At 48.0% G+C, this 15,889-nt stretch overlaps 1 long non-coding RNA gene across 1 annotated transcript in view; it reads right to left on the bottom strand.

Annotated features, from left to right (window-relative positions):
• The window catches only part of LOC134936153 (uncharacterized), a 61,751-nt gene extending 52,002 nt beyond the window's left edge, over positions 1–9,749 (bottom strand). The window contains exon 1 of the long non-coding RNA XR_010180465.1: positions 9,526–9,749. This is a non-coding gene — a long non-coding RNA (uncharacterized LOC134936153). The remainder of the gene's footprint in view (positions 1–9,525) is intronic.
• Between the last annotated feature and the right edge of the window lie 6,140 nt (positions 9,750–15,889).

Here is a 15,889-nt window from a genome sequence, read left to right as displayed (position 1 = left end):
TTCTGTGTAGATTCTACAGGCTGTGGTGAAATAGTTTCAGCATAATGCATGGTGCCGTACTTACCAGTTGATACGACCTCACCTATCCCTCCGCTAGGGGCCTTTACTAATCTCGTGGGTGGAGCTGTGCCTACTGTGGTCTCTGCTATGGTGGCTGCTAGAGAGAGCGCTGAAATCGTTGCTGATTCGTCCTCTTGATCACACTCCTGAGGAAAGTTCAAAACAGGGTACAACTTGCACGGGTTAATGGGTTAACATTATCATTAACATTTACACAGTTACTAAGTGATTTTGTGTTACACCTTAGTGCGTCTTTCTCCGCAATCAACTTCTCTCCTGATATGTATGGTGGCGGCGGGGCCGTGGCAATCAGTTTTCTGTTAGAGCCAGATCCCGCCGCCTGAGCCAAACCTCTCTGTATCTCACCTTCCCGTTGCCACAACTGTAAATAATCATAATGCTGGATTCGTCTCTTTGTTGATTTTATGAGACATATCCTCCTCCTTAAATTTTGTAACACTTCTGAGCTGAAGCTCCCTATTCTTGGGAATTTCTCCCCGTCATGTACAGTCATTCTCTCCCATTCATCACATAAAGTTTCTGTGTGACTTCCATATTTCTCACACATTATATACCTGGCCGACCCAATTGGTCGGACCACTGAATCAACCCGAACCGAGGTTGATCGCCCCCTACCTGAACAAGTGGCCCCCATAGTTCGAAAGAGTTGCTTTATTTAGCCAACCCTTTACGCAAAACCAAATGCCAACAATAGGCTGACGGTGGCGGTTTACCGAGTACCCCACTCACTCGCCCACGCCGACCAATACGACCTGATCACACCGATATGGTGCTGGCGTACTCGACCTAGGGCCCCTGCGACCTGAACCTCTATTTACTGGAACCTGCGAGGGTTATCCGAAGAACACTTACTCTTTCCAGTAACTATTGGTTGTTGGATAGTTCCTGAGTGAGCAGCGAACTTCCCTTAAAATAAAAAAATTACACAAATCACGTTAGAGTGTACAGATAGCGTTTGTGACCCCTTTACTCTAATGGTATTAGGTCAGATTACTAACTACTGCACACACTTACGTGCGGTCCAGTCGTTCAGTACACAAACAACTAAGCTTATGTACGGAAAGACCAATGGAATCGAAACTTACGACTGCGAATTCCTTCAGCCAGAGCTTATATGGCCTATATGGGTGTTGCACCAACCCTTTTCGGTGTTGTGCCTGTGAACTGTATAGCGGACTTCCTTGTCGGCTGTACCTGGACCTCCTGGTCTGTTATGACCTCCTCGTCTGCTATACTCTAATGCTCAAAATTGTATATTTAACCAGAGATGCCTCCCTAGCCACCGTGCACGTCACTTTACACGCATGTACCTCACGAGTACTCGACTTTTCTTGTGGTTCAACCTTTAAAAATTGTAAAAACACTCACTCATCACATGTACACTTTTGTTTCTATTTCTATTTCTGCGCAGAAATTTTTCTTCAGATCAGGTGTGTTACCAATTAGGAGCAGGATCTGTTAACTAAATTTCGGACACCCAAAAATAGACTTGCGTTATTTCTCGCCTCGCGTTATTTATCGCTTTGCGTTATTTATCGCTCTGCGTTAAAAATCAACTTATTGTGACTTGAGCTACGTGGGCGTAACCGGACGCTCCGTTGCGTAACGTACGCTGCGTGCGTCGGCCTTTGGATTGCGTACGCAGGTCTTTGTTAGAGACACGTATACGCAAAGCAAAGATCCACCGTAACACAATTTATACTTTTATCAATGTAGATGATCCTTGATCATCTACCACACAAACACACTGACTTCGCCTTATCTCCCAGGCGAAACTGTGTGTTTGTCTATCTTTTAACTATATTACCTTTACTCTTAAACTATGAAATAACGGCAACTCTTCTTTTAGCACTTCTATCAACTATAAAAACTGGCAGACAGGAGAGTGATATACGAAAATGAAAAAGAAAAAGAAATGCAGATATATATATGTGTGCGTGCGTGTGTACGCAAGACAGAAAAAAATAAACAGTTTTAAAAGACACTAGCGTTTTGTTCTTACCTCCGGTTCCCGGATTCCTTCAGCACTCTTTACTTAAGCGAAGCAGACGCTTATCCTGTCAGCACTACGAGGGATACAACCTCCCGCCCTTTGCTGAGGGATAATGTCTGCTGATCTACCTAGTGCAGATATGTGAAGGACGGGCGAGCCGCCAATTGATAAAGCTGAATATTTATCGTATATAAAACACTTTAAGAGGTCTAAGAACTCTATACGCTATCTACGTAAGAAGTACCGTAAGGGTACGCAAGTTGCATAGCGATCGCTCAGCCGTAGACGAGACGCTCAAGCGTCACGTTCGCTTACGGCCCAGTGATCACAGGCAGGCACGCTATTGGCTGCCGACTAACGTGATGATTCGCTATAGCGTAGCGTACGCTCGGGACCACGAGGAGATCACCAGCGGTGCAGACGCTTACAACGTTAAACCTTTATATCTATACCTTTAACAGTGAGATACACAGTATACCTTAGTGTAGAGACAGAGTGTAAGTGCAACCTGGTGTAACCTGATTAACTACAAAGCTGCTTGAGCGTCACCAACGCTCAGAGAATACTTAACACTATAAAGAATACACAGATACCTGGGCTTAGGGTCCGAAACCTATTATATGTATTATGACTATTATACTTGCAAAAGGAATCACAGTACAAATGATACACTACAATATAACATAAACCAACTAACCAGATAAACTACACAGAAAATACAATACAATTAAAGGATAATACGAGAGAGATAGAGAGAGAGAGAGAGAGATAGAGAGAGAGATGGCTCACAGTAAGACAATATGATTACGGAGAAAACTTACGCACAAGGGGAACGATCGCATGCGCCTCGATATCCAGCTCCCGATTATCAGCAATGAGAACCGTTGAAGAGAGAGAGAACTGGATACGGTCGGCCTGCCTATTTATGCCCCACACACAATACAATTCAATGGTCCCTACAATCTCATTGTTCATTGGACATAGGAATTCGGCTTCGCATTATAACAAAAGGTCATAGGTTGATTCATACAGGTGGGCTGTGACTATTTCCAACTGCTCAGGTGGGAGGGAAACTGGGTTTCCCGCCGCATGGGTAATAAAGTGCAAATAAAGTAAATGTTCATAAACTTCTTATGTCCATAACTATTCGCACGAGCGATTGATCTGCTTCAAACCAACACCGGAATATTTCTAATTAAATATTCTTCCGATGGATACTAAACACCACTGTATTACTCCTGTCTGACCCTTCGTATCAAACAAAGAGGGATTCCTCTGTTCATAAACATTCTATATTAACCAAACTTTCAGAATCTATCAAAGGGACCATGATCTACAAAATACATTATTAGTGAAAATATGTAATGATTGAGTCGCACGCTACGATCGCATAAACTCTACCGTAAATACGCATACCATGCGCCTGCGGGTGCCCGCGACTGTGAGTATGCGCACGTACGGGAGAGCGTACACATGCGCAGCACGGACCTGTGTGAGGTGCAAATATGGTAGTGTGCATAGAGATATTTTTCTGACTTTGACACGACCCACTGAGGTAACGGGCGTTTAATAGCCCCTGACGGTGTTTGAGACGCCTGGACAAGCACTAACTGAGCTGCCGGCTGTCTCATGTCGTCAACAGTTTTCTGTAACGTGCCGACACTGTCATGTAATTCCTTAATTACGGCCATCCATTCAGGTGTCTACTCCCTAGGGGGTGACATCACCATTATAGGCAATTGCTCCGCCTCCACATCATTTTCCTCCTCATACATGTCGACACACACGTACCGACACCCAGCACACACACAGGGAATGCTCTGATAGAGGACAGGACCCACTTAGCCCCTTGGGGAGACAGAGGGAGAGTTTGCCAGCACACACCAGAGCGCTATATATGTATAGGGACAACCTTACAATAAGTGTCTATCCCTTATAGCTGCTTATATCTGTTATTTTGCCAAATAAGTGCCCCCCCTCTCTTTTTTACCCTGTTTCTGTAGTTGCAGGATGCAGGGGAGATTCTGGGAGCCTTCCTACCAGCGGAGCTGTGTGGGAAAAATGGCGCTGTGTGCTGAGGAGATAGGCCCCGCCCCCTTCACGGCGGGCTCTTCTCCCGCTTTTTTCTGGAAAACTGGCAGGGGTTAAATACATCCATATAGCCCAGGAGCTATATGTGATGTATTTTTTGCCAAATAAGGTAAATTCATTGCTTCCCAGGGCGCCCCCCCCCAGCGCCCTGCACCCTCAGTGACCGAAGTGTGAAGTGTGCTGAGAGCAATGGCGCACAGCTGCAGTGCTGTGCGCTACCTTATGAAGACAGGAAAGTCTTCTGCCGCCGATTTATGGACCTCTTCTTGCTTCAGCATCTGTAAGGGGGCCGGCGGCGCGGCTCCGGGACCCATCCATGGCTGGGCCTGTGATCGTCCCTCTGGAGCTAATGTCCAGTAGCCTAAGAAGCCCAATCCACTCTGCACGCAGGTGAGTTCGCTTCTTCTCCCCTTAGTCCCACGATGCAGTGAGCCTGTTGCCAGCAGGTCTCACTGAAAATAAAAAACATATTTAAACTTTTACTCTAAGCAGCTCAGGAGAGCCACCTAGATTGCACCCTTCTCGTTCGGGCACAAAATCTTAACTGAGGCTTGGAGGGGGGTCATGGGGGGAGGAGCCAGTGCACACCAGCTAGTCCTAAAGCTTTTACTTTGTGCCCAGTCTCCTGCGGAGCCGCTGTTCCCCATGGTCCTTTCGGAGTCCCCAGCATCCACTAGGACGTTAGAGAAATATATATTACACATACACACATTTATTAACAATAATTCCCGAATTCATCCTATTCCGAGCATTCGGCCCGATATATTGGATGAAATCGGACATTCTGGAGGTGTTTCCGTTCCGCGTTCCCGTGAGCATCAGATCGGATCCTCCAGATTTACTGTGCTGCACTAGCGATCATGTCTGACCCCGCAGTCATGGCTGGGATCGCACAAGATACGTCATATGCAAAAGGACAGCATACAATGTATCTTGGGCGATCCTGCCGCCTGGGAGGCTGCTGGGGTGATCGCCTGCAACATGACGGTCGGACATGTTACATAAGTGTGTGGGGCTCTTTAGAGCAGGTCCCTCTTCCCTCCTGTTCTCACAGCCATCTTCACTTCAATTACAGCTCTCTCCTACGTAGCAAATGTCTATACCTGCAGCTCCTCTTGTTCGTTGGTATCCGGTCTCTAGGCTGACAGGTCCAAAGGTCAACATGAGGTTTTTTTTTTAAAAATTATTTGAACTTTTTCATACTTTACGATCCATGTGGACTACGATTGGGAACGGTAACCTGTGATGAGCGCAGCGAGGCACCTTGTCCGAAGTTCGCTCGCCATGCGAGAGGATACGGTGCACTAATTGGGGTTCCCGGTCACTGTACGGTGAAAATGACACCACAAAAGACTTCAAAACTAGTTATTGTCGACCTAAACACTGTCGACCTACATATTTTCGACCTTCAATACCACACCCTTGTTCGCACTGTTTATCTCTTCAAACGACTGCTGCCCCTAGTGGTACCCCGATTACTCCTTTGCTTTCTTACATATCTGCTGTAATGTGTATGGAGAATTGTGGTGCTAATTGTTACTTGTACTCTGTTCTGGTTTTTCAGTTACTGTAATGTTAAGTCCTGTGTACCCTGTATTGTTTTAATGTCTGCCATACATACGACAACACTTGTGGTGCCTTATAAATAAAATGTAGTAATAATAATTATACATTTATTTTTTCAGCAGAAAAACATCAAGCATATTATGTAACAGAAGCATGTGTGTGTGTGTAGCCGCACACTATCATCCACTTTCCCAGGGGAAAGGTGATTATAATGACACACTCCTTGCACTACTATTGCGGTCCAACTGTCACCTTTGAAAATATGCCATGCAAGACGGCCTTTCGCCACAGCTCCAATAAATTACAGGGAATGCAGAGATCAAACACATACTAAAATGGAGATCGGAGGTCAGCTACATACAGTACTAGCCGATGATATTGAAATGCTAAGAAACAGTGATAGGACACTCAAGCACTGATACAGTCTGCCATCATCCAATGGACTGGACGGTGGATGAAGAGACAGCAATCTCTTGAAAAAAAGTTACAGTGGTCACAGGCAGGTCCTATGCGGGCGCTAGGCTGTTACTGGTGCCGTGCGGTATTGTAGGAGCAACATGCACCCTGGACAATTCTGCATCCCACCATATTAACCCTTTAAACCAGGACACTAATGAATTACACAGGTTCTGTGGCTGGGTGACAGCAAGCCTGCAATTCAGCAGATTTAATCATCCAAAGAACCTGTGTAATCAATGAGAGTCCAGTTATAAAGGGATAGTTTGGTAAGCCTACATATAACATATCGTTATGGTGGCCAATCCTGGGGTTGGTGGGATTACAGGATTTTGGCAAAAAATTGGCCAGGTTCGGAAACCCCTTTGTGTTTTCAATGCCGGGCAGTGGTTAGCGTCCTCAGAAGGCTCAGACACTTCCCGGCTCCCCCTGCCGCCGCAGTGCGCACAGCGTGACGTGAAGTCAGAGGTCACGCTGCACTGAGAACTCAGCGCTTGCACTGGCCCACACCTTGAAGGAGATGGACCCACCCGTACAGTGTATGATATGCGGACTAGGCAAGGCGGGCTGCACAAGGGGGAGATTGGGGGGTTGACGGACATTGAAAAAGAACCAGTCCCAGGTATCCCGTGATTTATCATTTTTTTATCCCAGTTCCTGGAATTGAAAAAATGGCCCGGGATTGGTCACCCTAGATGGTTACATGGTTTCACCACCTTAGTATAAGCTGCAAAACACGGATTATTAATTATAGCCAGGGCTTAAAGTGGTCCTGGAGAGGTGGGGGAACTCATCTCCCCCACGACCCCTCCCCCTTAGCGCACGCCGCAAAAAAGGGTGTGGTTTCATAAGAAAGGGGCGTGGTCACACAAAAGCACCCCAAATTCAAAATAATGCCTCACTGTAGCACAATCTTATTCACATTGCCCGCCCCACATACTTACAGAATGCCCCCAATAGTGCTCACCATTAAATAATAAGTAAACAAACATATATATATATATATATATATATATATATATATATATATATATATATATATATATATATATATATATATATATAACATGTTTCTCCAGCAGCACTCAATAAGGACAAGAGTCGGCTTTAGTGACTAAAGCCGACTCTTGTCCTAAATGTGTGCCGCTGGAGAAACATGTATGCCTAAATAATGATCATATTGATTTTATGAGGAGTGCTGTCTTGGGGAACACACACTGGAAGGCCTCCTCTCTTTCCCCTGCAGAGACTGACCTCAACTGTAGGCCTGCGGTACGGGAGGCTGTAGCATTGGCATGGCATGGCGCATGTCGGCACACGAGGAGAGAGTGCAGACAGGTGGAGAGGGAGGGCATGCGGTGTGACGTCATCATGTAACATCATGGGACGAGTCCAGGAGGGTGATTCAAGTGCGTGGCCGCCGACGAGGAAAGAAAGCACACTCACTCGCATGACCTGACAGCGAGAGCAGCAGGAGAGGGGCACAGGAATGTGCAGCAATCAATGTAGGGCACGCGTGGGGGGTGCCTGTGCGCACCAGTCACCCCCCGTGCGCACACCTATGATCCTATGCATGTGTGCTGGGGGACAGTGGAATCACGGGCTCCGGCGGTCCCATTGCGCTGTGCTGCGGGGAAACAGACTCGCTGGTCCCAGTATCTGTATAGGGGAAGAAGGGGCTGCTCTTTTGAATCTAGCGCCGATTGCGCACCAATCACATATCGCAGACTGTTAGCCAATGAGTAGCTGCCACTAGGCAGCTTCTCATTGTCTGGCGGTTCACGAGCCGTGATTGGCTCACGCCAGCTTTTGAAATAGCTGCCCCTTCTTTTTATTGGTTCTGCAGCCGGTCCGCGAGCCAGGATTGGCTGGCGGACGCTGCAAACTTTACAATGCAGCCGGGACCTGATGCTGTGGCCGGATGGAGGTGGAACTGGTTCCGCCTGCAATTAGAGGTGACGGAACGCAGCCCACTTTAACCACTGACTACTACCTATAGTGGGCTGTGCAGTATTGATCCCACAGGAAGATGACACGGTATGCACCCGGCGGGATGTGGAGGGACCTGCTGCTTTCCTATTGCACTGCCCACCAGCTTAATTCCTAATCGTGTATGCTGTAATCCAGCAAAAATTCTGCATACTATTATCACTCAAACACATGGGGGAACATAGGGTGTATATCTATCCCAGCCAGCAGTGGCTATGAGGTAAGGCCAGTGTATATACTATATGTGGTAGTAGTGACAGAGGTGGGGTGTCTGCAATTTTGAGCATTGTAATGACTACATGTGTCCCTTGCAGCATGCTGGCATCTGTGCAGCGCAGTTCCCATGTGGCAGGAGGTATGCGCCCGTAGGTCAGGCGGCTTGGCTGCGCTGCTGGAATGGTGGCACTGGTCCAGAGGGCCAAAGAGAGTGGAGAGCGCCGGCCGCGTGTACTCCCAGTTCTGGGAAAGCCGCGGAGAAGCTGCAGCTACAGTACCTCTGCCCCCTCCTTAGTACAAGATACGGGGCATCAGACGTCTCCGGGCGCGGGTGGCAGCTGCGGTCAGGCGAGTCAGGGGAACGGAGAGCCAGCTTTTCCCTGGCTGCGCATAGGCTGTTACATGGATCCCGACACCTGCTGCATCCAAGACCGGAGGTGCGACCTCTAGTGATCAGTGTAGAGATGTAGTGGGCGGGCGGAGGCGGGGCAGCCATTGACAAGCCTGAAAGGCTTGCTATGATCCTCTTATGATCGTCCTTAAGTGCTGCTGTGGCCGGGTAAGGTGGGCGGGAGGAGGCGGAACTAGTTCCGCCTTCAGTTTTAAGTGACGGAACGCAGTTCCGCCCCGTTCCGGCCCACTTTAACCCCTGATTATAGCCCATGCTCACATTAATAATCACAGACTTTCGAATACACTGCTCCAACACAGAATATATATACTGGGGATTTATACCGTAATTTCAATAAAATTGTAAGTCTATATTGCTTCTATTGCTACAGAGCAAAATACTCTTTTTTTGGGGGCACACTTTGTGTTGATTGAAAGCTTTAAAACATCACTTTTAATGAGGAATAGAAGTAAATCAAAAATAAACAGGTATACCTGTTGTGCTTTAATGCAGTGTGCTCCCAGCATCAGTATATGCTGTAGAACATTGACAATTGGTTATACCAGTATCCCATGCCCACATTAGTAATCACAGACTTTCTAATACACTGCCCCACTGCAGAATACGGATGGTGTACGGGTACCGTCATTAACATTACACATTAAACTGCACCTCACTGGCTATAGTGTTACACGCACAGGCGTCACCCGTTGCTAAGAAACATAAAAGGCCCCGCACTCACCTCACCCGCTGAACGCGGCGCTTCCGCTCTACCCCCAATATGTGTACGCGCGCCCGCGAGCGGAGACTGGCCGGTGATAGGGGGGGCAGTGGGGAGGAGACTGGGCGGGGACATGGAGGAAAGGGAGGAGATTAGGCGGGGATACGGAGGAGACTGAGCGGCGTCACTGAGGAGAGGGGTGGTGACTGGGCGGGGACACGGGGGACGTTAGCGGTTACTGGGCGGGGACACGTAGACGCTGCGTCAGTGCGTCTCTTATCCTCAAGCGGCGCACAGAGCCCGGTTACCACCGCGACTCTGGAGCTTCTCGTGACGTCATCAAGTCACGTGACTTTACAGCATACTTGCCTTCCTGACCCTCTCCATGAGGGAGAAAATGCTCTGTTCCTGGGCTTTCCTGGTAATGTATGATTGCCATCACCTGTGGTGAGCTAGGTAATTGATAAGAAAGGTGTTTCACCACAGGTGATGGCAATCATACATTACCAGGAAAGTCCAGGAACAGAGCATTTTCTCCCTCATGGAGAGGGTCAGGTAGACAAGTATGCTTTACAGTAGTGATGGCAGTGACGCCCTGAGCAGCAATGTAATATACCTTGGCTGGCAAATCTACACCAAATATAGTCAGGAAGGCTATATAGGTGTAAAAATACCCCTGCCAGAGATCCAGTAAAAGCAGGAGAAAGTCAGTTGAAATAAGGGCGGGGCTATCTCCCTCAGCACACTGGCGCCATTTTCTCTTCACAGTGCAGCTGGAAGACAACTCCCCAGGCTCTCCCCTGTAGTTTTCAGACTCAAAGGGTTAAAAAGAGAGGGGGGGCACTAAATTTAGGTGCAGTATTACATATATGATTGCGGCAATGAAAAATGTCTTGCACATTTCTGATGTTACCCCAGGTACCACAAAAAAGGGTATAATGTTTGGGGAGAATAAACTACCAGTGGTTTTTCCCCCATCTGATGAATTAAATGAAGTGTGTGAAGAAGCGTGGGCTTCCTCTGATAAGAAACTGGTAATTTCTAAAAAGTTACTAATGGCGTACCCTTTCCCGCCAGAGGACAGGTTACGCTGGGAGACACCCCCTAGGGTGGATAAAACGCTCACACGACTATCAAAGAAGGTGGCACTGCCGTCTCTGGACACGGCCGCCCTCAAGGAACCTGCCGATAGAAAGGAGGCTATCCTGAAGTTTGTTTATACACACTCAGGCATTATATTGCGACCAGCTATTGCTTCAGCATGGATGTGCAGTGCTGCAGCTGCGTGGTCAGATTCCTTGTCAAAAAATATTGATACCTTAGACAGGGACACTATATTGCTAACCATAGAGCATATAAAAGACGCGGTTCTGTATATGAGAGGTGCACAGAGGGATATTTGCCGGCTAGCATCTAGAATAAATGCACTGTCCATTTCTGCCAGAAGGGGTTTATGGACCCGGCAGTGGACAGGGGATGCAGATTCTAAAAGGCACATGGAAGTTTTGCCTTACAAGGGTGAGGAGTTATTTGGGGATGGTCTCTCGGACCTAGTTTCCACAGCGACAGCTGGAAAATCAGCATTTTTACCCCATGTCCCCTCACAGCAAAAGAAAGCACCGTATTATCAGGTACAGTCCTTTCGGCCCCAGAAAGGCAAGCGGGTTAAAGGCGCGTCCTTTCTTCCCAGAGGCAGAGGAAAAAAGCTGCAAAATACAGCCAGTTCCCAGGAACAAAAGTCCTCCCCCGCTTCCGCTAAGTCCACAGCATGACGCTGGGGCTCCACTGGCGGAGCCAGGTGCGGTGGGGGCCCGTCTCAAGTGCTTCAGCGATCAGTGGGCTTGCTCACAGGTGGTTCCCTGGATTCTACAAGTAGTGTCTCAGGGATACAAGCTGGAATTCGAGACGTCTCCCCCTCGCCGTTTCCTAAAATCTGCCTTGCCAACGTCTCCCTTGGACAGGGAGGCTGTGATAGAGGCAATTCACAAGCTGTATTCGCAGCAGGTGATAGTCAAGGTACCCCTCCTTCAACAAGGAAGGGGTTACTATTCCACAATGTTTGTGGTACCGAAACCGGACGGTTCGGTGAGACCCATTTTAAATTGAAAATCTTTGAACACGTATATAAAACGGTTCAAGTTCAAGATGGAATCGCTCAGGGCGGTTATCTCAAGCCTGGAGGAAGGGGATTACATGGTATCACTGGACATCAAGGATGCTTACCTGCATGTCCCCATTTACTCTCCTCACCAGGAGTACCTCAGATTTGTGGTACAGGACTGTCATTACCAATTCCAGACGCTGCCGTTTGGTCTGTCCACGGCACCGAGGGTGTTTACCAAGGTAATGGCCGAGATGATGATACTCCTGCGAAAAAAGGGAGTTATAATTATCCCGTACTTGGACGATCTCCTGATAAAGGTGAGATCCAAGGAACAGTTGTTGATCGGAGTAGCACTTGCTCGGCAGGTGCTACAACAGCATGGCTGGATCCTGAATATTCCAAAGTCGCAGTTGGTTCCTGCAACACGTCTATTGTTCCTGGGGATGGTTCTGGACACAGAACAGAAAAGGGTGTTTCTCCCGGAGGAGAAGGCCAAGGAGTTGTCATCGCTAGTCAGAGACCTCCTAAGACTAAAACAGGTGTCGGTGCACCACTGCACGCGAGTCCTGGGAAAGATGGTAGCTTCTTACAAAGCAATTCCGTTCGGAAGGTTCCATGCACGGATCTTTCAGTGGGATCTGTTGGACAAGTGGTCCGGATCGCATCTTCAGATGCATCAGAGGATAACCCTGTCTGCAAGGACCAGGGTGTCTCTACTGTGGTGGCTGCAGAGTGCTTATCTTCTGGAGGGCCGCAGATTCGGCATAAAAGACTGGGTCCTGGTAACCACGGACGCCAGCCTTCGAGGCTGGGGAGCAGTCACACAGGGAAGAAATTTCCAGGGACTATGGTCAAGCCAGAAAATGTCCCTACACATAAATATTCTGGAACTAAGAGCCATTTACAATGCCCTAAGTCAGGCAAGACCCCTGCTTCAAAGTCAGCCAGTACTGATTCAGTCAGACAACATCACGGCGGTCGCCCATGTAAACCGACAGGGCGGCACGAGAAGCAGGATGGCGATGGCAGAAGCCACGAGGATTCTCCGATGGGCGGAAAATCACGTGTTAGCACTGTCGGCAGTGTTTATTCCGGGATTGGACAACTGGGAAGCAGACTTCCTCAGCAGACACGACCTCCACCCGGGAGAGTGGGGACTTCATCCAGAAGTCTTCCGGCTGATTACAAACCGATGGGAATGGCCACAGGTGGACATGATGGCGTCCCGCCTCAACAAAAAGCTAGAAAACTATTGCACCAGGTCAAGGGACCCTCAGGCGATAGCGGTGGACGCTCTAGTGACACCGTGGGTGTACCGGTCGGTTTATGTGTTTCCTCCTCTTCCTCTCATACCAAGGGTGCTGAGGATAATAAGAAGGAGAAGAGTAAGAACTATACTCATTGTTCCGGATTGGCCAAGAAGAACTTGGTAACCAGAACTTCAAGAAATGATCTCAGAGGACCCATGGCCTCTACCGCTCAGACAAGACCTGCTGCAGCAGGGGCCTTGTCTGTTCCAAGACTTACCGCGGCTGCGTTTGACGGCATGGCGGTTGAACACCGGATCCTGAAGGAAAAGGGAATTCCGGAGGAAGTCATTCCTACGCTGATCAAAGCCAGGAAGGACGTGACCGCAAAACATTATCACCGCATATGGCGAAAATATGTTGCTTGGTGTGAGGCCAGGAAGGCCCCAATGGAGGAATTTCAACTGGGTCGATTCCTGCACTTCCTACAGTCAGGGGTGACTATGGGCCTCAAATTGGGGTCCATTGAGGTTCAGATTTCAGCTCTGTCGATTTTCTTCCAAAAAGAACTGGCTTACCTGCCGGAAGTTCAGACTTTTGTTAAAGGAGTGCTGCATATTCAGCCTCCTTTTGTGCCTCCAGTGGCACCTTGGGATCTCAACGTGGTGTTGGATTTCCTTAAATCACATTGGTTTGAGCCACTTAAAACTGTGGAGTTAAAATATCTCACGTGGAAAGTGGTCATGCTATTGGCCCTGGCTTCGGCCAGGCATGTGTCAGAGTTGGCAGCTTTGTCATGTAAAATCCCTTATCTGATTTTCCATATGGATAGGGCGGAATTGAGGACTCGTGCCCAATTTCTGCCTAAGGTGGTTTCAGCGTTTCATTTGAACCAAACTATTGTGGTGCCTGCGGCTACTCGGGACTTGGAGGATTCCAAGTTGCTGGATGTAGTCAAGGCCCTGAAAATTTATGTTTCCAGAACGGCTGGAGTCAGGAAAACTGATTCGCTGTTTATCCTCTACGCACCAAACAAGATGGGTGCTCCTGCTTCAAAGCAGACTATTGCTCGCTGGATATGTAGCACAATTCAGCTTGCACATTCTGCGGTGGGACTGCCGCATCCTAGATCAGTAAAAGCCCATTCCACGAGGAAGGTGGGCTCTTCTCGGGCGGCTGCCCGAGGGGTCTCGGCTTTACAACTTTGCCGAGCTGCTACTTGGTCGGGGTCAAACACATTTGCAAGATTTTACAAGTTTGACACCCTGACATTCGGTGCTGCAGAGTCATCCGCACTCTCCCGCCCGTTTGGGAGCTTTGGTATAATCCCCATGATCCTTACGGAGTCCCAGCATCCACTTAGGATGTCAGAGAAAATAAGATTTTACTCACCGGTAAATCTATTTCTCGTAGTCCGTAGTGGATGCTGGGCGCCCATCCCAAGTGCGGATTGTCTGCAATACTTGTACATAGTTATTGTTAACAAAAGGGTTATTGTTGAGAGCCATCTGTGCAGAGGCTCCGTTGTTGTCATACTGTTAACTGGGTATAATATCATGAGTTGTACGGTGTGATTGGTGTGGCTGGTATGAGTCTTACCTGGGATTCAAAATCCTTCCTTATTGCGTCAGCTCTTCCGGGCACAGTATCCTAACTGAGGTCTGGAGGAGGGTCATGGGGGGAGGAGCCAGTGCACACCAGGTAGTCCTAAAGCTTTCTTTAGTTGTGCCCAGTCTCCTGCAGAGCCGCTATTCCCCATGGTCCTTACGGAGTCCCAGCATCCACTACGGACTACGAGAAATAGATTTACCGGTGAGTAAAATCTTATTTATACACATAATGCCACACTTTAATGCCCCTTACACATATGAGACACATTATTAATGTCCTTATAAACATAATGTGCCTTACACATTATGACAACCTTTATTAATGCCCTTTTACACATAATGTCCCTTACACATACGCCGCACATTATTAATGCCCTTATACACATAATGACATGCATAGTGCCCCCTACACATTTGCTGCACATTATTAGTGCCCCTATACACATTATGACACACATACAGTAGTACCCTGTTACACATATGCTGCACATTATTAATGCCCTTATACACATTATGACACAGTGCCCGTTACACATATGTTGCACATTATTAATGCATTTTTACATGACACACATAATGCTCCTTACACATATTCCGAACACTACTGCACAACTAACCCACTCACGTGCACACAGCACTCACACTGCCACTAACACTGTGACCTCTGCCTCTGCTTGGATACAGATGTGTCCTCATAAATCTTGCCTCAATGCTAACATCGGGCACCTTTTTTTTAATGAAAATGTATCTTATTTGCATTGGTATGTGGCTAGGATGCACAAGCAGCTTCTGCTGATTAAAATTATATGCAGCATGCCTATATACTGTGTGAGACTGTGGCTGTATCTGCATATGAAATGCTACACACAGACTATAGGCATGCCGCATATCATTTTAATAAGCAGAAGCTGCTGATGCCCCTAGGCATATCAAATTCCCTAGGCAATTGCATAGTTTACCTATGCCTATGGCCGGCTCTGGCTATGGAGACCGGCCATATATACCCTGTGCTGTATAGAGGCTGTATTGCCAAGGCACATTCAAATATAATGGTGATGCATGGTGCAGTTGCATGTCCTATGATGTCATGTTGCAGCTTCTCCATAGGTAACGCCTGAGCCACATCTGAGAAAGCCAGAAGAGCCCAACACTGCCCGGGTCCAAAATAAGAACTGGCTCTGCAACCACTAAACCCACCAGTATTGATCGTTCCAGGGCCTCAGTAGCGGCCAAACACTGATGGGCCTGGCTGTGCTTCTATGGTGGCACACCTGGAGACTGCTCAGGGCACACTAGTGTGCCACGGCACAGTGGTTGAAAAACACTGCTTTACGCTATAGAAGCTGTCTGTATATACCCTGTGAGCTATAGAGGCTGGCTGTATGTTCCCTGTGTTCTATAGAGGCCGGTTGTATATACCGTGT

This window comes from Pseudophryne corroboree, chromosome 6 (assembly GCF_028390025.1).
Source record: "Pseudophryne corroboree isolate aPseCor3 chromosome 6, aPseCor3.hap2, whole genome shotgun sequence".
NCBI classification, from domain to species: domain Eukaryota; kingdom Metazoa; phylum Chordata; class Amphibia; order Anura; family Myobatrachidae; genus Pseudophryne; species Pseudophryne corroboree.
The sequence above is the reverse complement of the archived record's forward strand: the minus strand, read 5'-3'. Positions and strand labels throughout refer to the sequence as shown.